At 39.7% G+C, this 11,885-nt stretch overlaps 1 protein-coding gene and 1 long non-coding RNA gene across 8 annotated transcripts in view; one reads left to right on the top strand and one right to left on the bottom strand.

The window, feature by feature from the left end:
- The window catches only part of OXR1 (oxidation resistance 1), a 326,251-nt gene that overhangs the window by 245,738 nt on the left and 68,628 nt on the right, over positions 1-11,885 (top strand). The gene's annotated exons all lie outside the window — the stretch shown is intronic.
- LOC107182563 overlaps positions 9,704-11,885 on the bottom strand; it is a 6,781-nt gene continuing 4,599 nt past the window's right edge. The window contains exon 3 of the long non-coding RNA XR_001513274.1: positions 9,704-9,878. This is a non-coding gene — a long non-coding RNA (uncharacterized LOC107182563). The remainder of the gene's footprint in view (positions 9,879-11,885) is intronic.

Raw genomic sequence — 11,885 nt, 5'->3', positions numbered from 1 at the left:
AGGAGGGTTGCCCCCCAGCCAATTGTCAGTGAGAATCAGCTGTGTCTGCGGTGGGGCAGCTTCTGTGCTGGATCTCTAGGGCGGTGCTAGTCTAGCAATTGCCTGCGCTATCCAGTAGATGGCGCTGCCGCGCAGGATTTGGGCGGAGCGGGGCCCTGGGGATCTGCAGGGAGGGGGCAGTTACGCTGCGACTTCCTCCCGATTGTGCGACTCTCAGTTCCGTCCCAAGGGACTCTGCCTCACAAAGTCTCGGCAACCGCTGCAAACCTCGGAGAGAACGCTGCCCTCGAGTTTCGACCGAGGCCAGACAGTCCTGCTTCTCCCGTCTGCGTCCCTAACGACTCGCCCGGGTCTGGAGCTCAGAGTCTGCGACTCCCTCCCAATTGTTCGCGCCGCTCCCTCCGAGCCGCCGTCCGCGCCCAGCCCCGCTCCGCGCGCACTGGTACCTGAGAATTTCACTTCAGCACTGCGCCGCCTCTGAGTCTGGATATGATATTCTCTTTACTCCTAGTTGTAGAATTTCCACTCAGCCAGCCCTCCTGTGGCTCTGGACGTTGTCCTTTCCCTGGATCAAGCTTAATTTGACTTAGTTGTTCCAGGCAGCAATCTCTGGTGTTAACCTATGCCGCCATCTTCGGTTCGAGTGCTTCCAGAACTCTTTAGCAACGTGACTAATTAATTTGAAACAGCCTGTCTCCTAAGAGTCAGATAGATATAAAATTAGTAAGGTACTTATTTCATTCAAAGATTCGAGATCACTACCTAGAGGTTTCTTTTATTTTTAGCCTAGTAGACTGTTTTGTTTCTTTTGATAGCTACCGTATGAATGTGGGGCACAGTGGATAGAGCTGGAGAGATCAATAGGCCTCTTGCTTATATGTGGATCACAGCTTTACCAATAGTCAGTGAACAGACAGGACAGTTCAATAGAAATTGCTGGAATAATCTGTACATTATGCTCAAGAAAAGACTGTATCAGTTCCCTTTAAAGGATTTTCCTTTTTTGTAAGAAGTGAGGGTAGACCTCATATGTGAAGCCTAAAGAATACAACACAGTGTCCGCAGAGCAAGAGAGATGCTTCTGGACCAAGGGAAAGGCCTATCAGGCATGGAAACCATGGGAGGAGGAGAAAATACTGATTAAACATCTCAAATATTCAGTAATGAAAGACAGGGAGGATGAATGGATTAGTGGTAAGAAATGAGGGAGACTATGGAAGTGTTTGAAGTTTTTTAGACTGGATTTCACACATACACAATTACAATCTGATGTTTTCTGAACTCTCACAACTATTTTATAGTGACTCTTGTAACGTTATGTGAGGATGTGAACCAACTGTGTTTTATATGCATATGGATGGAAAATGAAATTAAGAAGGCAAATTAAGTGTCTCCAGAAATATTCACGCCTTGAATTGTTTATGTATTCCCTTTGCATTTGTCTATTAGTCTTTTTTGGCACACAAACTCTATCAGAACACTTTGTGGCTTTAATTTTTAAGTAGTTATAAATTGAATTGTAAAAGGTAGGCAACTTGATTGATGCAAGTCTACATTGAGAGCACTTAGTGGACATGTAATATGCCTTCATTATGTTCTGTATTCATTTAATTCATTCGACAAATATTTATTGTTGTGTGCCACAAATACTATGTGTCAGGAATGAGCTAGGTCATGCCGTAAAAGATCATAACCAGTCTACTAAGAAATATTTGAAGAAGAGCTTCCAAATGTTCAACGATTTTCAACACAAATTTCTTGAGGAATATATGACAGATATAGTGATTTAATCAACATCCTTTAAGCAAATTCCCTTCGGTAAAGCTTTAGGCCTCTGTTCTGAGAAAATTGCTGTGTCTGCTTTATTATAACCTTATATACTTACTAGAGGCCCGGTGCACGAAAAATTGCTGCACTGGAGGGGGTCCCTCAGCCCAGCCTACCCCCTCTCACAGTCCAGGAGCCTACAGGGGATGTCCTACTGACGGTGCGACTGGGCTGACCAGGGGAAGGCACCGTCCCCATCACCCCGCTGCTGCTGCCATTGCCAGCCGCGGCAGTTCACTGTTGCGAGGCCAGAGCCCTGGGCCTCACAATCGCCAGGGCTCATGGCTGCCTGAGACCTGGGCCTCACAGCTGCTATGGCTTTCTCCGGATGGATGTCCGAATGGATGTCCGGAAGATGTCTGCCCTAATTAGCATATTACTATTTTATTAATATAGATGCACCCCTCATCTGAATACAGTGCAAAAATTATGCTATATACTATATAGAACAAGTGGCACTGGGAACATTTTAGTTCTTGGCCTAGACAAAAAGACAGAAGATTTCTATACTCATTGAGAATATATTATCGATATGTCCCCTAGACCTAAATATAGGATGGAAGGCAGAAGGTTTCCTAGGAGATTTGGATCTTGCAAATATTAAGATTGAAGAACGATATAAAATGATCCAATTAGACATACCCTTCAGATTTTAATAAAAGTTTTGGGGAGAAAAATAGTGTTCTTTATACTTAATGTGAAAACAGATACTACCTTCAAGTAGTATCACATAAGTACACACCTAGCTTTGCAAGGTCATCCATTTTTGGAGTGATTGATTATATAACACATTTTCTGTGCCTTTTATCTTATATGGATGAATTTTGAGAAACTGCTAGTGCTTAAAATCTAAATATGTTTGTAAAATGCTACTTTATTTCTGGATACTCTTATTCCATCTAATTCCTTTTTATGTTCGGCTTTTAATCAATAATTTCAGGCTAAATGTAGTCAAGTGTCTGGAACTAAAAAATGTCAAATGAAATGCTCTATTATCTGATAATAGATAGGTTGTCCTTGTTAACTAATGCTTATTTTGTATTGAGCTTGATTCAGGTTTTAGGTGACATTAGGTTTAAAAGTGGGAAGGTACATCACTCTTTTTTGTTCATTTAAATGTTTGCTGCCTTTTTTTGTTAGCTATAATTTTGTAGTCTACCGTATGGTTGCCAGTTATTCTTTACTTGCTTGACATGTAAATACCCTATGATTCCAAAACAGTGCATAATAGTAGAATTATGGTAATATCACTACTCTTCTGTTACCATATGGCTGTCTTGGAAGTAACTCTTCAAAAGTAATTGCCTTTCAAACTATTCCCTTCAATTATTTTGTTTTGGTCCTAGTACTCTGCCAATTCTACCTTCTTATCTTAAACTCCATCTCTTTAAACTAACAGATGACATCTCTGAAACAAATCCTATATAATAAAGAGCTAATATGGCAGCGGGGGGGCGGGGAGTGTGAGGGCCGAGCCCCATGCACAAATTTTGTGCATCGGACCTCTAGTATATTTATATTCTCACTAGAGGCCTGGTGCATAAAATTCGTGCATGGGGCAGGTGGGTCCCTCAGCCCGGCCTGCACCCTCACAATCTGGGATCCCTTGGGGGCTGTCCATCCAGGATTGGGCCTAAACTGGCAGTCTGACATCCATCTCGCAATCTGGGACCGCTGGCTCCTAACTACTCGCCTGCCTGCCTAATCACCCCTAACCACTTGTCTGCCTGATCACCCCTAACTGCTCTGCCTACCTGCCTGATCGCCCCTAACCACCTCTGCCTTGGCCCCCGCTGCCGTGGCTTCATCCGGAAGGACGTCCGGGAGGTTGTTTGGCTGTCCGGTCTAATTAGCCTATTATACTTTTATTATTATAGATAGGAAAGACATCTGAGAAAGCCAAGCTTACAAGGAAAAGAAGAGCAAAGTGTAGAACAATGTTGGGCTGGTTGCCTAATGTATTTTTGGCTCTGATCATCTGGGCCAGCACTTGCTTGTTATGAAAAATGACTCTAAGTTACTCTGTGCTGACAGAACTTATTATAAGGAAAGGAGTAATTTACAAGTCATGGCTTGAACTTACAATTGCAGACTTCTTGTTCATATAAATCATGTGCTATGCTCATATAGTCAATCATAAAATAAAGTCAGAATGCACTGTTCTGTTTTGGATTGCCTGAGTCTTCCTTCCCTAGACACTTAGATTTCTCAAAGTATCAAGTTTATTTTGGGGATTTTCTCCAAACTTCAGAAGCCTATTTTTAAAAGATAAGGAAATATTAAGTGCTGCATCAGCTCAACTTCAGTAATCTCCTGAAGATTTATTCTCTGATGAAACCCCAGTCTTTATATCAAAACATGTCTTTTATTAATGATAACACATGAAAAGGCTAGATAATTTATATAGGATTTACATGAATTAATGACATGCTCCCTCAAAACGAACAAAGAAGTGAAAAGTTAGTTTAAGGACTTAGGAGAAAAGTCCCAGAAACTAAAATATTTAATTTAGAGGAAAAAGATTACAAAATCAATAACAATAATAGCTTGTATTTATTGGAAACTTGCCACATGCCATTCTTCCGTTACACTATTAGATAGATACTATTATTATGCCCATCTTACAGATGACAAAACTGAGGCTTGGGGGAAATTAACTTGTCCAAGGTCTTATAAGTAGTAATTGCGGGAGAAGATAAATCTTAGAAATCTGATGCTAGAGCCAGCTCTTTAACATCACAGGCACCATAACACAAATGATAGTCATGCCGATTGAATAGTTATTTGAATCACAGAACACTTCTTAAGATATTCCTACCAAAAGGTAAGGTTAAATCTATTCAAGTATTTTGAGTTAACATTATTTAGAGAAGGGAAGAACAAGTAAAATAATATCACACAGAAACAAACACGGAAATTCAGTCCATGGGACATAGCCCAGGATCACTGATTGTTTCTGCATTAAGCCATGGTGTGCAAAAACAAACAAACAAATAAACAAAAACCAGTGGGGCCTTTGCTAAGACCTTACTGCTCCAAGTGTGGTCTCCTTTGCATCCAGCAATATTGGCACCACCTGGGAGATTATTAAACAGGTAATATCTCGGGTCTTGCCCCAGACCCTACTGAATATTAAAATCCCTAAATGATACATTTGCACACTAGAGTTGGAGAAACACTGGTCTAGATGCCCAGAGACTTAACCAATTGTAATATGTAGTCCTTGTTTTATCATGATTCAACAAGCCGCGTGCAAAGAGACATTTTTACCTATAGGGGAGATCGGGCATGGACTAGGTTTTGAATTCTACAAAGGAATGAGTACTGATTTCATTAGGTGTGGTAATGGCACCTAATGGTTAATGATCAATGTCCAAATCTTTTAAAATTTAGACGTGTATACTGAAGCATATTGGGGTAAAATAATGTCTTTGATTTGCTTTAAAAAGTTTTGGCAAAGAAAATAACAAATGTGGCAAAATCTTGAAAATTGTTGAATCTGTATGACAGCCATGCTATTCGTCCATCTACTTTTAAGTATGTTTGAATTTTTATAACATTTTTAAATACCAAAGGAAATGAGCTGGAAGTTTTTGAAGTACAATTTTTTTAAATAACTAAAAGAAAGAAGTTTCTTATAGTAAAAATTTTTGTAAAAGGCTTGATCATTTAACAGGATATTAGGGAATCTTTCTGCAAAGGATTTTAAAAATAGGATAAAAATGGGGGCAATTTTAGATATAGTCCTGGTAAAAGCCAGAAGACAGGGATGGGGGTTAAAGGGATCCTAATATATGGTGAGAGGAGAAGATTTGGCTTTGGGTGGTGGGCACATGGGGCGATATACAGATCTTGTAACATAGAAACCCACACTTGAAACGTATATGTTCATGTTGACCAATGTCACCCCAATAAATTTAATTTTAAAATGCTTAGTGAGAAAGGGTATCCACTCTGATTAAAAAAAGGGGGGGGGGCGGAGGTTAGGTCTAGGGGGAAAAAAAGCCAAAAGACCTAAAAAAATCTGTCAACTCCCTTTTAAAAAAGCATTCTTTGGTTAATGTTATATTTTGTGAAGATTATGGGTCATTGATCTTAGATTTAATGCCTTCAGTATGTTTTAAAAAAGAAAGAGAGGTAAATGGTGCCTCTGGTCATCCCCATTTTCCTCTCATGCATTCTTCACTGGTAGTTCCTTATAATGGTTGACGGATGGAATGCTGAGCTGCCTACTCATCCACATCAGGTATTTAACAGAGTCCTGTACTCATCTTACTCTGTTGAGAGTCTATGCTGGTAATTGCAGACTAAGGCCTTTTGATGTTATGTGATCAATAGAAAACTCTTTGCTGGTGTATATTTGTCATATACAAAGGAATTCCTTTCAACACCACATAAACCCTTAATGTACTTACCCATTACAATGCATATCTTTCTTTTTTCTGGAAAGAGGAGCAAAAGAGATTCCCTAAGCTATTAAAAAGAAAAAACCCAAGCACTTGGATAGGTTTTTAAGTGGCAGTATTTGTGAGAATGTGTTTCATATTGCTGGCTCTTTCCTATAGAAAACCAAGAGTGGTTCTCAAAGACCAATAAACGAAGCCAGCGTTCCCCAGATGCAGACATTATACTGTTCACCCGTGAACAACCGACGCCTGACTGGTTTAGTAGGTGCCTCATGTTTACAGAGTGAGTCAGTGGATGAGCAGGAATCTGCTTCCAGAAGCCTTCCCATTTTAACCACAAGTGGTGTTTCCTATATATGGTACTATATTTGGGCCTGTTGGTTTGGATTTTATGGAATAATCCAGAGCATTTTAAGATTTTCCATTAGACACATATGTATTAGGAGAAATAAATGAGTAATCGGATAGTGGAGGGAATTTTCATCTGACTCTGAATCAGAGATGCTGACACTCAGGGGCTGTTCCTTGCACTTCTTTAATTTAGGGTAAGCCCCCGAGAGGCTCCCTGCTATAGGACACCGCATTGTTAGACATGCGTGATTTTTAATTTTGTGGACACCTAAATTGTTTTGTAATTTACTGTGTATTAGACTTTTATGATCATTATGATTATCCCCTTATTAATGCAGATAAACCCTATTGAAACTTTAAGGACAAGTGGACCTCTGGATAGAGCCCTTTTTATATTATGCGAAATTCATGATCTCTTCTTTTTGGGAGAGATAAGTAGTGAATGTGATGATTTTGAAGCACAGTAATCCTCTATTTCAAAATAATAGAAATACATATATTTAACAGCAAGTGATCTTTACTTTGGAAAGTAACACAAGCTCTAACTTTTGAGGACGTAAAATTGTTATCTGTTACCTTGCAAACAATTTTAGAAACACTTAAAGGGAGTGCACTAAAGTTACATTTGAGGAAGACAACTTAAATCTTTTGAAATTCAAATGTGGCACATCATTCAATGTTTAAGCTCCAATCTTGAAGAAATAATTATAACTTTTTGTACCAAATACACCCGATGTTTGATCACAACACTTGAAAAAATAACCAGCATGCTTTTTACAGGTTCCAAAATCAAATTAGAAAATATGCATGTTATAAAGTAAATGTAGTTAGATTTATTCATGACAAGCTAATATGCATGTTCTATAGAATAACATACAGATTTGCTGGCTAAAAAAGCATCATTCTATTAGCAATAAACTATTTTGCAGGTAGCTATCTTATATTTGCCATATGGGCTTTCATCACACCTTTCTTTCAGTCCAAGATTTCTCTGAACTAATTGCAGCTAAATCAAATTGGTGCAAAGATGGCTTCAGAGAAGAGCATGTCTTAATTGGGATCCTATAGATTGTGAAGCTGAAAGTGAACATGTGGGGCTGAAAGAGAAACGACAGAAAGATATATCAGTAAGTGGCATAAAAATAAGGCTTTCTGAAGATAGACTATACAAGCAGCCGAAGGCATGATGTGGTTATAGGAGTGCTTAATGTTTCCCCACCTATTAGACATGGGTTTCTCAACCTGGGCAATGTCGACATTTGAAGTTGGACAATTCTTTGTTGCGGAGCTGTCCTGAGCACTGTAGGATCTTCAGCAGAATCCTTGGCCTCAATCTACTAGAAGCCAGTAGCACACACACCCTTAGTTTGATAATGATAATATCTGTAAATATTCCCTGGTGATAGGTTTGCCAGACTTAGCAAGTAAAAATAGAGGACACCCAGGTAAATTTGATTTTCTGATAGCAGCAAGTAACTTTTTGGTATATGTATATCCCATACAACATTCGGTACAGACTTGCACTAAACATTTATTTGTTGTTTGTCTGAAATTCAAATTTAACTGGGAGGTCTATATTTTAGCTAGTAACCCTACTAGGAGGCAAAATTGTCCATGTAACCTTGTTTGCAGAGGAGAGCTCATTAACCTTCCTCACAGTGTGAAGTGAGAGCTAAAGGAAATAATGTATGAAATGCCCTTAGTACAATGCCAGGCCTAATAAACACTTGATATATGTCTGTTATTACTGTCTAGCAACCCCTTACAAGATGGTGTCATAATATTTATTGGCCTCTGGACTTGATTTTCACTAACAAGAAAGATTGTATTAGGGAAACAACAGGAGCCCTGCAGTGATTCTCAGTTGGGGCTGCACGTTGAAAAGGCTGGGGGGTGTCCTCCCACTGTGTGGATCCTATCTCTGAGAGGATTTCATTGATCTGAGTGTGGTCTGAGCATTGGGATTTTCCAAAGGTCCTAAAATGTGTAGCCAAAGCTGTTTGAGAGAAAAGTATCAGATAATTGGTATGCCTTAACAATGAAGAGAGGGAGTAAACTCAAACTACATTTGATCATTGGGTTATAGAAAAGTAGGTTGGGCCGAAACCGGTTTGGCTCAGTGGATAGAGCGTCGGCCTGTGGACTGAAAGGTCCCAGGTTCGATTCCGGTCAAGGGCATGTACCTGGGTTGCGGGCACATCCCCAGTAGGAGATGTGCAGGAGGCGGCTGATCGATGTTTCTCTCTCATCGATGTTTCTGACTCTCTATCTCTCTCCTTTCCTCTCTGTGAAAAATCAATAAAATATATATATTTTTTAAAAAAATCAATTTCATAAACTAGAATTAAGGTCCACATGAGAGATAGCAGCATCCCCCCCCAAAACACACACACACACACACACACACACACACACACAAAAACAAACAAACATCAAATGAAGTCAGTCATGAATAGGTTTTTTTAATGTTTTCATTGATTCTTAGAGGGGAAGGGAGATAGAAACATCAACAAGAGAGAAACATCATCAATCAGCTGCTTGCAACATAGGCATGTGCCCTGACCGGGAATCGAACAGGTGACCTCTTGGTTCATGCGTGGGTTGATGCTCAACCACTGAGCCATACAGGCCAGGCTGAAGTCAGGGTTTTCATAAGAAAGCAAAATGGGGAGAAATTAGTGTGACTTGACAAGATGTTCTCTGAAGTTAGCTCTTAGGAGAGATTGCAACTGCAGCAGGATCATTCTGTGAAAAGGGAAGTCCTAGAATAAAGGCAAATAAGAAGGAAGTGTGAGGCCCTCTTTTTGAGGAAGATCTGCATTGTTTAACAGATTGTTCAAAGGCAGAACAAGTGTAATGCCTATTTTGCTTTATTTTTCTCAAGAAGAATGAGCTATTAGAAAATGCAAAACAAAACTGTGCGATGGAAATGTTTAAGCTACAATGGGTGAGGATAGATCACACATATCCTTTTTACAGGAATTATTAACCTCTTGCTGAGTCATCAGTACATTTTCATGTGTGATCACAGAAACTTTGGTAGTAATATTATAGGACTGCCAGTGTACTTGTGAGCATTACACTCCTTTTTATAACAAAAAAACACATCAAAATATATATAATAGCTTAAATACAATATAAGTTTATTTCTTGTTTTCAAATCTGAAACTGCTGTTCCTGGGTGGTGAGTCTCTCTCCTCCAAGAGTGGATTCAGGGACCCAGGCTCCTTCTATCTTGTGGCTCTGCCATCTTTAATAAACGGCTTCTCAGGTGTCCATGCTCACTTTTCCTGGCTGTGGAAAGAAAAAGAACATGAAAGGCTACCAATGGGGTGCTCTTGTGGGCCAGGTTGGGAAGTAGCATATATCACCTTTGCAAGCCTTCCACTGGGTAAAAACCAGTCACTTGGGCACCCAATGGAAAAAATAAAACTGAGAAATGTAGTGTGCCCAGGAAGAATAATCAGATTTGATGACAGCTGACTAATCTCTACAAGGTCTGCCAAAAAACTGTAGTTAGATGAATAATTCAAATTTTAAAAATGGAGTTGAAATGGAATTGAAGGAGATAGAAATAACAAAGGCTTGCCGAAACCGGTTTGGCTCAGTGGATAGAGCGTCGGCCTGCGGACTGAAAGGTCCCAGGTTCGATTCCGGTCAAGGGCATATACCTTGGTTGCGGGCACATCCCCAATGGGGAGTGTGCAGGAGGCAGCTGGTCGATGTTTCTCTCTCATTGATCTTTCTAACTCTCTATCTCTCTCCTTTCCTCTCTGTAAAAACTCAATAAAATATATTTTTTTTAAAAAAGAGAAATAACAAAGGCTTGAATCCACTTGGAATCTGTACCTCATCTTTTGCATATTAGGAAAACATGTAACAAATACATGACATTGTTGATAAATGAGAACTGGGTGATGGTATCACTGAGTGGATTCATAGCTCTTCAGATAGCTGTCCAGCCAGTAGTAATCACTGTCAACCATCAAGGCAGTCTTGAGTGCTATGTCCTGTGACTCTCCTTGCCCATATCTCATGAAACACTTGAATACAGACAAATGTGAGGGTGACTCAGTGAAAGAGATATTGAATGATAGTGCAGATGAAAGAATCAAGAGTGGTTTCACATGATTTCAAAAATCTAGAACAGCAGAATTTTTTTGAAAACAGCAAGGTAGTATTTTAGGCTTTGGGGTCATCAGGTCTCTGTCACTAGTCCTTTCTGCTGTTGTAGCCCAGAAGCTGCCATAAACAATATATAAGTGAACTTATATATTGTGGCTGTACTCCAGTAAGACCAAATACAGCCCTAACCGGTTTGGCTCAGTGGATAGAGCGTCGGCCTGCAGACTAAAAGGTCCCAGGTTCGATTCTGGTCAAGGGCATGTACCTTGGTTGCGGGCACATCCCCAGTAAGGGGTGTGCAGGAGGCAGCTGGTCGATGTTTCTCTTTCATCAATGTTTCTAACTCTCTATCCTTCTCCCTTCCTCTCTGTAAAAAATCAATAAAATATATTAAAAAAGAAAAACAAATACAAAAAACTGGTGCCAGGCTGGATTTGGGCCATAATTTGCTAAATCCTGATCTAGAAGTATAGGTTGAAATCTGAATGCAGTAAATCTGAATTTGTTCATTTTAAGGCCAAAGAACAATGGGCCTAACGTTACCTATAGAGCAACAAGGTGGGCATTATTGGCTCTGATTTTACAGATAAGAAAGCTAAATCTCAAAAATAAATAGTTTGACCTGCATTCGCATCTGGATAACACTTGATGGGGCATCATGCCACATCAACAAATGTTTGCGTAAATTGAGAGACACAGTTCAGTGCTCAGGTGGAGTACTTCATGTGGCAGCACTCCCTGTAGGAGAGCCCTGAGTTCTTCGGGCTCAGTTCTTATTCAAGTGTGTGACGTTCGAGAGACTCACTTAACTTCTCTGGGCCCTGGCTCACAAAGCAATCAAAATCAGAGGCTGGACTACATACACACCAAAGCCCCTCTCAGGTTCATTAGAGTTACTGTTAATATGTTAAGGGCATCACGTGAGAGAGAATTGAGACTTACCCCTTGTGACTCCTAAAAGCAATTATTTTTTAATGCTTTCTAATGTAGTTTTGTGGAAAGGCAATTTATAAAACATAAAAATGGCATTTTTATGAGCATGCATGTGTTTGACAAGTTCAAATTTATGCTTTCTGATTATAAAGACATTTATTGAAAGAATAATTGGGTGGATATGAATGAAACTGAAGTTTTAAACTGGGAGTGACAGATAATTGATGGATTCTTTAGAATCAG

The sequence above is a fragment of the Myotis davidii genome, unplaced genomic scaffold (assembly GCF_000327345.1).
Source record: "Myotis davidii unplaced genomic scaffold, ASM32734v1 scaffold497, whole genome shotgun sequence".
Taxonomy (NCBI): domain Eukaryota; kingdom Metazoa; phylum Chordata; class Mammalia; order Chiroptera; family Vespertilionidae; genus Myotis; species Myotis davidii.
Note: the sequence above shows the minus strand (reverse complement) of the source record. Positions and strands in the feature narration are given on the sequence as shown.